The 10,893-nt window shown below is 35.6% G+C and overlaps 1 long non-coding RNA gene across 2 annotated transcripts; it reads right to left on the bottom strand.

Moving 5' to 3' along the window:
- Window positions 1–6,856: 6,856 nt before the first annotated feature.
- Window positions 6,857–8,987, bottom strand: LOC136063690 (uncharacterized). Of its 2 annotated transcripts, none has more exons than XR_010625311.1 (2): window positions 8,146–8,987; window positions 6,857–7,247 (listed from the first exon to the last, which is right to left on the bottom strand). It is a non-coding gene; the product is annotated as an uncharacterized LOC136063690 (long non-coding RNA). The 2 variants fall into 2 exon arrangements; XR_010625310.1 differs by having other exon boundaries at window positions 6,857–7,255.
- Window positions 8,988–10,893: the final 1,906 nt, after the last annotated feature.

Here is a 10,893-nt window from a genome sequence, read left to right on the forward strand (position 1 = left end):
AGACATAGTTGAAGAATACGGTTGGGATAGTGATTAGGTGAGATGGTCACAGTCAACCAGTAAATGTATTCACTGGTCCATTCATGTTTCATAAGTATAACAAATCATTTTATCATTTTATAGTTCTCTCAATCTGTATGCAAGCATTTAAAAATCCAAAACAACCCAGAAGCATAACCATACTCAACCTTCCAAATCAGTAGCAAAAAAGTAGTTCTGTTGTATCTGCACTCAATCAACCAATATGCAAAAGTAAAGATGATTAATGAAAGAAACATTGACGTAAAACAGTCCAAGTTCTTACAGTGACAAGCTCTTTTATCAACAAGGGAGACACCCCCAACATCAATCAACTCCTCTTGTAGAGTCCGGGTGGTGAGGTTGTACAAACCTGCCCTTTAAGCATCTCATCTACTGTCTCAAAAACGGGTCTGGATTCAAACCTTTCATAGTACTTCAAGAAGTTATTCACAGTACCCTACACCACAAAATATAGAATTTAGATCAACAATGAGAGAGAGAAGCCTATTCTTCTTCAAACATAGAGCAATAAAAGCACTTTAAAGAGATACCAACAAATGGACAAACTTTTTAATCAACATAAGCATTTTAACAAAATAAAAATTGTCCCTAAACTTTACCTCCGGAGTGATTTTAGTATCTGAAGTTTAAAATGATCATTATAGTTTTTAGTTTGGCCATGTCACTTAAGGAACTAAAAGCGATCACTTCAAACATCACGAACTGATGCTAGGATACTATAAATTCTACTAAAAAGTCAATGTGACACCAATCACAAAAAAAGTAATTCATACATTCATTTCTTATGCTAGGATACTAAAAATTATAGTATTTTATCATTTTTCCTTCCTAAAACAAATCTATTTAAGACCAAAACAGACAACAAGTCTAGAGTTACAAAAATCTCATAATTGCCGAGACGGCAAGTTGTTATTGGTAGGTAAAAAAAACTATGGCAAGTGATAAAAGAAAGGAAAGTCTTAATTTACATTGTACTAGCTAATTAAGATTCACATTATAGATTAACAAATGTGGTACAATATTGAACATATTTTTTTGTAAATGTGTACGATGTTTTTCTAGTACAAAGTAAACCTATAATTACCCATAAAGAAAAATGTAGTAAAACATGTGGGCATAAGACTAAACAGAAGTTAAAAACAGAGACAGAGACAGAAACTAGTGCTGAAAACAAAAGGCATACCTCGACGAAGGTTTGCATTCTGAGGAGCGAGAAGCCGTAGCGCACGAACATGAGAAGCGAGTTGGCGAGCGAGACAATCTTGTCGACAAAGGGATGTTGGAACTGAAACTGAGTGTCTTGAAAACGAACTTTTGGCCGTCCCAGATGCCGAGAGAGAAGGAATCGGAAGTGGAAGAAGAAGAAGGGTTCTTGTTTTGAGACCCAACAGCTCGGTGTATTCACGGCGTGGTAATTCTTTGGGTGGAGAATTGAGGCTCCGGCTTCGAAGTCTGGCCGCTCACGTTGACCGTGCCATGCGGCCACCTACGACGCCGTTTCTCTCGAAGATGTGGATTGAGAACGGGTTTGAGTTTGAAGGAGGAGGAGGAGGAGTAGAGGCGGAGGAAGTGGGCACGGAGGAGCGCTAATGCGCTACCGATGATGCAGATTACATCTCTAATGCTCTCAAACTAGAAGTTAATTTTTGCAGTTTGTTTATCTTAACTGCCTTTGTACTTCATGCACAGTTTGGAGGATTTTCCAAGCAATATGAGCAACCTCAACATTAGAGATCCTCTTAAATTCCTCTATAGAGACAGCATTAAGAAGATGATATGCTATTTTGCTATTGAAGCCAGCTGCTTCTTTTTTAGAAGTTTGCCACTCACTCAAGGAGTAATGGGCTTCTCCCATCCGTACTCAACGGAATTCCAAACTCTCTCATCAATAGATTTCAGGAATGCTTTCATCCTTACTTTCCAATAAGCATAGTTATTCCCATCAAAGTGAGGAGGAACAACAAGAGAGTGTCCATGCTCCATAACAACAGGGGTCAAGGATCAGCTCAGAGATTAAAAAATCTCAAACAAAAGAGCTACTGGCTCTAATACCACTTGAACGGTTTTAGACCCCTTAAAACACAACCAGATTGGTTAGCCTAGATTAATTAGCCAAGTTGTTACTTAGTCAAATTATGCAATTCTAGGTTAAAGCAATCAAATAATCAAATCAAAATAATAAAGTAGCGGAATAATAAAAGACACAATGATATGATCACCCAGGAAACCACACGGTAAAAACCTGGGAGGATTTGACCCACAATCCTCAAGGAAACCTGAATCCACTATGAAAGAATCGAAGTTCATACAAAAGGACTACAAGCTCCCCGCTCGACTTCCTAATGCTACCCACCAGTAGAACTTACTGACACGACCACGTGCAAGCTCCGAATCCACGGACTCCTTCTTTCTTGGACTCTTCAATCAAGTACAAGCACCCACGCTTGATATTCTTTAAGCTTCAATGGTAGCAACCAAGTTGATCATCAAGATGTTGATACTATCTCTAACTTGAAAACCCTAAGCTTTGTGTAAAGGAAAGCTCCTCTAGATCTCACAAGAGATTTACACAAAACAGCAATGTATGAGCAACAATACAACTGGAGCAACTCTCAAAACGTGGCTAGGGTTTTGCCTTATATACCTAGGGCAAAAACATAAAACTCTAAATGTTTAATGTGTTAGGGTTGAGTTGGAAATTCTGCAAAAAACGCAATCTGGTCGACTTTCGATCGATCGAGCCAGACCGAAATGCCCCAATGCATCTACAGTCTCTCGATTCCAACTTTACAATAATTAAACAACTTTGAGCACACTATAACAAGACTAAACTTATCGTTTTGATCATGGTTTGCCAATATTACAAATTGGAGTTCTAAATATATAAATTTCTAAACCTTTAGAACCTAACATATTCTTTTTTTGTTATTTGTCTCTTTAACGTAGAAAGTATCTGATGAAGTGACAAATGCATCAACATCATTTAAGTGTCTAGCTTCATCAAGATGAATTTCCAATGTGTAATTGAATAGGCTTAATGATGTAATTCAATCAGTATCAGTTTGTACCAAGAAATAGTATTAGTTACAACCATGTAAAATAACAAATGAATTAGAAACAAGTGTCCAGTAGCATTAATAAGTTTTGATATGTACATTGAATAAGAGTGCCACCTGTAAGGGACAAGTCAGCTTTGACAATTTTATTATAAGCCTAAAAGTTTCCAATTAGATTTTGATTTTGTAATAAAACTGGTTTCTGAAATTGGGAAAGTTTATTATGTTTTAGATTTTCATTTTGTAATTGAACAAATCTTGAATGTCTCTTCAACTGTTCTTATGAGTTTTTCTTCTCTTTTATTTTTTCTAGGTTACATTGAAAATAAATATTTTCTCAAATTGCAAATATGAGTGTGAGCAATGAAGAGCCTGAAATAATCTCTCTTTGTGATGATTTGGTAGAAGACTTGATGCATGTTGAGTCGAAAATAGTAGAAGATCATAATGATGTAGACTTGCCTACGAATGATTTGAATCAATCTTTTGCATCTAAATGGCCTTTGGAGCCATGTCTTGATATGATATTCAATGACATAGAAGATGTTTGTGCATGTTATAAAGCATATGCAAGGCGAAAGGGTTTTAGCATTTGAATAAATCATAAACGATCATCCAAAGAAGATAAATCATTGGTTGGAGTGGAATGCGTTTGTTGAAGGGAAGGGTTTCGTCATAAAAGTTATGAAAATAAAGAAAGGAAAGGTCCAAAACCTATAAAAACTAGAATGGGATGCAAAGCAATGATGAGTTTAAAGAAAAAAAATAAGAAAGCATGGATTGTAACTAAGTTTGTGGACAATCATAATCATGAACTTCTTACTCCCAAGAGTACAAGTTTGCTTCGTGAACATAGAGTGATTTCACGTGCCTAAAAAAATCTTATAGATACACTCAATGTGTCAAGTGTACCTACAAGGAAGACAATGTCAGTTTTAAGTAACAAATCTGGTGGTAACTATAATGTTGGTTGTGTTGCGGTTGATCATCAAAATTATTTGGGTAGTAAAAAACGAAAACTACTTCAAGATGGAGATACACAAAGAATGTATAGCTGTTTTACTGTGTGTCAATTGAAAAATCCAAGTTTTGTATATGCAATTCAAGTTGATGAACAAGGACGCATGGGAAATTGCTTTTGGGCTGATGCTAGATCAAGGATTGCATACCAACATTTTGGAGATGTCGTTATTTTTTATGCTACTTACTTAACAAATTTCTATGGGATGCCTTTTGTTCCTTTTACTGGGGTTAACCACCATCACCAATCTATCATGTTTGGATGTGCTTTGCTTGTGAATGAAACAAAAGAATCTTATACATGGTTGTTGAAGACTTGGCTTGAGGCAATGCTTGGACGTGCTCCTTCTACAATTATCATAGATGATGACAAGGCTATGGGTAAGGCAATTGTATAGATATTACTGAATAGAATTCATAGATTATGTATGTGGCATATTTTAAAGAAAGTTCTAGAAAAATAGGCTCATATCTATAATAAATATCCACTTTTTCAAGGAGAATTTCACCATTGCAATCATGATACAATCACTATTGAAGAGTTTGAGTTAGAATGAAGTGAGCTTGTAGAGAAGTATGGGTTGGGGATAACGATTGGTTGATAAATCATTATATGCGGCGTGAAAAATGGATTCCAGCTTATTTACGTAGGAGCTTTTGTTTTGGGATGTCTACAACTCAAAGGAGTGAAAGCATGAATAAATTCTTTAAAGGTTATGTTTGTTCAAGTACAATGATAAGTGACTTTGTGCATCAATATGAGAAAGCCTTAAATGCGTGTTATCTGAAAGAGAACCAGCAAGATGTAAAGATAAAAACTTCAATGCCAATTTTGAAAACATGTTACAAGATGGAAGGAGAGGCGGCAAAAGTTTTATACAAGAAAGATGTTTATAAAATTTCAAGAAGAGTTATTTTGTAGTAAAAAAATACAAGGCATCCAAATATCGTGAAGAAGGAGTGAAAAAAAATATATAAAGTGGCACCTCATGGGAAAGTCCAATTTATGAAGTGTTATTTGAAATTTCTGAGAAAAAAGCTATTTGTACATGCTATTTGTTTGAATTTGTTGGAATTCTTTGTAGGCACATCCTAACCGTTTTTGTGAAAAAATTTCTTGTGGACTTTCTTCCTCCGTATTATATTTTAGAAAGATGGACAATCAAGGCCAAGAATAATATTATACATGACATATCTAGTGATGTCATACAGGTGGAGCCACAAATTTCTTCCACTTTGACGAGAAATAGTTTATTGCTTCATTTTTTGGAAGTTACAGAAGTAGGCTCACAGTCAATGAAGAAATATGAACATCTTGACCTAGCTCTACAAAAGGTTCATGTGGAGCTTCTAGCCATGCATGATGTTGATGATTTAGTAAGTTCTGATAATATTATACTAAACAGCCAAGTATTATCAAATCATCCAGGTGCTTTACAAGACCTTCCGTATGTTCTATCTAAGGGAAGACCTAAATCTTTAACACAAAAGAATCCAAAAGAAACCCAACCAACAAAGAAAAGAAAATGCAGCATTTGCAAGGAAACGGGCCATGTTAGAAGAACTTTTCCCTCCATAAATTCCGTACAAGTACAAGATGTATTTGATTTTATTATTAATATATTTTTTCAACTGGATTTTATAATCAATATTTATTCATTCCTTTTATTTGTTAAACATCCTTAATTAGGACCATTTGCCATCTATGTGGTATCCTCCTACAACGTCAACTTCTATGCCTCAAGGTCCCCACACTCTTCATCTTTTATGGTATAACCATTTATTGTTTAATTATCACAAAGTATAGATTGTCTTCTTCTTCTTCTTCTTCTTCTTCTTTTTAATTGTGTTCATTCTAATATGTTTTTAATTTGGTTATACGTTCTTTTACACAGGATTGTTAGATGTCACTCATCAAAAATGGATTACCTAACAACAGTTTTTGGTTATATACTGTTTTAATTGTGGTGGAGAGAATCAGCTTCCTATATTTTGAATTTGATTGGTTTTATTTCACATGAATGCATTTTAGATTAGAAACTTTCAGAAAAATTGTGACAGGTTTTATATTACATGGAAGACATGTGTTAAAAGCTTTTAAGATGTATTCAAAATTCTAAAGTTACATTGTATTCAATTGTGACAGGTTTTATATTACACCTTCCTGAAAATTAAGGCAACAACTAAGATCAAAACCAGACAGTAAAGAAGGAATGTAGTGTTGCTATACTTCTCTGCCAATTGCTTTGGTGTGTTGGTGTGAAAACTGAAATGGAAACACATCCAAACATTAATTTCTTTACTTTGCCGGAATGCTAATTAATGTATATGTTGATTTCTCAAGGGAAGAATCACAAAATGCAGGACAAGATCTATGCATATGTAGCACCTTTAACATTGAAAATTCAGTAGACTGTCTTATTGGTTGAAGCATTCCAACATAGTCAACAATTTAGTTTCACTAGATATCAAATACATTGGCCATCTTAGGCAAAAAATAAATAAATAAATAGAAAGCATAGACCAATGCAACTGCACTAGAAGCGAAAGCATTGGCTCAAATTCAATCTACCAATGCTTTTGGGTATCCAATCTGCCTTTGAAACAACTGGGACTACTTTTGGGTTCTAAATTTAAATATAAAAATATTTGGAATCTCATACTTGAGAAGATGGTCTTTTTAGTTTAGAGTCATAACAAGTGTAAACAAGAAGAAAAAATTAATGAAGAAGACAATCTTAGCAACAAACAAAACAATAATTTTCATTGATTTCATTGATTTCAATAATTTTCATTGATTTCATAACAATGATTTTTTTCATACAACAAGGAAGCTACACAAGATTGTAATAAACATAGATCCTTAATACTATTGACTCCGCCTTTAATAGTATCAAGATTCTCATTCAAAGGGCTATCCTTAATTGCATTTTTCTTCTTGGAAGTTCAAAACAAACAACAAGGGCAAGGTTCATTTGAACACCCTGCTCAACCACAACTGTTTTGTCTCCCTTGTTTGGTATTGTCTCCTTTTAGTCTTGTTCATTAGATTGGCTGGTGAGTTGTAACAAAGAGTGTAATGTCCTGACATGAATCTTTAGACACTTTGTGTATTGTTCATAAAATTACCTGAATTACTAAAAAATTAAAACAGAATGAGCCACATATTGTTGAGTGGGAAAATAACAAATAATGTATTCTATGCTATTTATCCATAGAATTTGGGTTTCCAAGGACAAGAGATGAAAGTGAAAATTTCCAGAATTTTCAACCTCTGTCAGTTATCAACATATAACTCTATTGCATTACCCACAATAAACATGATGTTAAAATTTACAAAGAGATCATTGCACATGCTAAAAATGCTAGTACATCTTTTCAATGAGTTTGGTAAGATTATATGGCCAATCCTTCAACTTTGGATCCTAACCAACAACTCCAATTAATCAATAAACTTGAGGCCAATCGTGGCCAACTATCTTGAGTCCTTGTCCTAAATACTCTTAATCTAAGCTCCATAGAAGACTCACAATAGGATAAGCTGCTCAACTAGCTAGACAAGTTTCGTAAGAGGCATGCTCATTGTCATCTCAACAATTTAAGAAATTTGGCTTCTTTACTAGCCTTTAATTTTTTTACTGATATTAAACCAGAAAATATATTGTAGGTTTAATCCCAAAAATACAGTCATCGTGTCAAAAAAAATATTTCTGTCAGGCATTTTGACAAACAGCTTGTAAGCAGTTTCTTGAGAGGTCAATCCTTAACCTATGTCTATCAATTTGAATTTCCATATATGCCTCAACGCAACCAAAGAATGGAAGAACTCAAATAATGAAGTTGGAAAACCAAAATAGCATGAAAAAAAAAAAAAAAAAAAAAACGTCCCTACTAGGATCAAACCCATATCTGTCCTTATTTCCAAAGAGTAACATACCCAAACTGCAAAGATATCAAAATATAGCGACGGCCAAATCAATCAAAATATAGCCAAACCCAAAAAAAATTGAGAATAAGAACAAATCACCTAGGTTCGGCGAGGTAGTGCGGCGGCGGACAGAGGTACGGCGAGATAGTGTAGCAGTAAATGGAGGTCTGGTGAGGTAGTGCGGCAGTAAACGTTGGTCCAGCGAGGATGGGCTAGTGACGCATGAGCTGAAAAGTGATCTGAGATTTTAGGGAATGTGAAATAGGTTTTGATTTTTTTTTTTTTGAGATGTTATTAGGATGAATTAGGATGTATTGATTTTACAATGAGTTTAAGTAAAAATTTGATGTGGCATTTTATTATTGGCTGGTGTAAACCAAAGGGTTTACACCTCGTCCTTATTAAATTTAATCTCATAGAAGAAAGGTTTTCAACATTTGAGATAGAGCATGCTCAGAGAATTGAGAATCGGTATGGAGATGTGCTGGCTGCATTGGGCTCACAGATATTCTTGAAGGAAGTAGTATCAGAGTTAAAGTCAGCAAGTGAAGGGAATCTATTGTTGAAATACTGCAGGAAATGTTCCAAGAATAACAAGGGTCTAAGGAGGACTATAGAATTCCCATTAAGAAATCCTTATTGAAAGATGGAGATATGGCAGATTTGAAGACATTGAAGGACTACACCCTGATGAAAGGGGAACCATATCGAGAATGTTAGGAGGAATCCTATCAAGATGTGTGGGGCAAGAAGAGGCCTAAAGAAAATTGAAGGAAGTACATGGTAGAACCTGCGGGTTCTGCGGCGAGATCAGCCTTTACCACAGACTACAGAGAATGGGTTTTTATTGGCTAAGCATAGGTAAGGATGCAGACCTAGTCCAAACCCAATGCAAAGCCTGGCATTTGGTTGTAGACAGTGAGGAGAGTTACGTTGTTTTCACCAATAAGATTGGAGAAGCCCGTTTGTGAAATACTTGATAGAAGCATAGTGAAAAAATATAAACTTAAAAGGCTGGTAGTGCGCTACTTTTTGCACGAGGGAATCCTTTTTAAGAAAGGGTATAATGGAGGCCCATTACGATGTTTGGGTCTTGAACAAGCAAAGGAGATGATAAAGGAGGGACATGCAAGGAAATGCAGAGAATACCAAGGGAAGAAAAAGTTGTACCAGTGTATGCTGCAAATGGGTTATTATTGCCCAATATGAAGAAAGATACAACATAATTTGTAAAGAAATGCCACAATTTCCAAGTGCAGGCTAACCTGATTCATACTCACCCTCAAAGTTTACACAATATGGTCACCCCATGGCCCTTCCACACCTGGTTGACCTAGTGGGACTAGTTAATTCACCTTCCATGGGTACATAAGGATCCTCATAGCTATAGAGTACTTTGCCAATTAGGAAGAAGCCATACCACTCTATAAGGCCACAAGAGGTTTTGTGGCAAATTTTATGAAGAATAACATAATTGTTAGGTTAAGGGTACCTTATAGGATCATCAGTGATGATGGCACTCCATTTGTCAACAATGAGGTAAGGAAGATATTGGAGTTCTATCAAATGAAACACCACTGGTCATCGCTCTATTACCCCCAAGGGAATGGGCAAGCAGAAGCAACAAACAAGAATTTCATTGAGATCATTAGCAAGATGAATCAGGAATACACTAGGGGATGGGCAATGCATCTGCCAAACGACCTTTGGGCCTACCGAAGCTCGCCCAAATCTACCACGGGATTTTCACCTTTCTCCTTAGTCTACGGAAGAAAGGTAATGAGCCCAGTTAAAGTAATGACACCCTCCTTAAGGGTCTTGCAGGCACGAAATAAATAAAAGGAGAAAGAAGTTTTCATGGCAGAAAGATGCGAAGACTTGGAAGGATTAGAGAGAAAAGAGAGGAGGCCCAAGAGCGTAGCCACAGATATAGACAAAAGATGACTAAAGCTTATGGCAGGATGACCAAAGAAAGGGTGTTCACAGAAAGACAACTTGTGCTGAAAACGACAGACCACGTTAGGCTAGGTATGGCAGGACCATCTAAATTTTCTCCAAAATGGGAAGGGCCCTTTTTAGTAAGGGAAGCCCATATTGAATGGAAAAAGATCTAATGATCCTATTAATGGAAAATGGTTAAAGCGATATTATGCCCAAGAAAAATTGTGTAGTTACTCCTTTCTCTTGTTTAGGTTTTTTTTTTTTTTTTTTTTTTTTTTTTTTTTTTTTTTTTTTTTTTTTTTTTTTTTCCTCCAAGTGATCACCCTTACAAGAGATGATGTCACAAGAAAGTATTGTAGTATATTTTCAATTGTAAAAAGTAATGAAGACTATGGAGTATTAGCAAAAAACATATTAATAACCATAGCAAATATAGTAGCAAATGTAGCATAATAGATTACAAGCCCAAAATATATAAGTCATGTCAAACTTATCAAATAAGTGTTAGAGAAAATAAGGAAGTGCACTAGGTAGGATGAAAAGGGAGAAGAAGATAAACATAAGGGAAGGAAATAAACAGGAAACTACACAATGTAATAAGTCTCATCAAAGGCCTGAGATAAGGGTTTAATCTCCAAAGCGACTAAGGCTAGCAACACAAGAAAGGAGGTGCTCATAATGTGCCTCTAGGTCTGCCACCTCCTTCTTCAAAATCTTGATGCAAGTATCTATGGCATCAAGCTAAACCTTCTTCGTAAAGAAGGATTAAGCAATCTCTTGTAAGTGATCAAGTAAGAACCCCACAGCAAACCTAACTCTGTTTAACTCTTGAACTGTGGCCCTCCACTACAAGATCCTCTCAGCAAACACAATGTCGATGAAGTTATGCTCAATGTCGTTCATTAT

This window comes from Quercus suber, unplaced genomic scaffold (assembly GCF_002906115.3).
Source record: "Quercus suber isolate HL8 unplaced genomic scaffold, Cork oak 2.0 scaffold_556, whole genome shotgun sequence".
Classification (NCBI taxonomy): Eukaryota; Viridiplantae; Streptophyta; class Magnoliopsida; order Fagales; family Fagaceae; genus Quercus; species Quercus suber.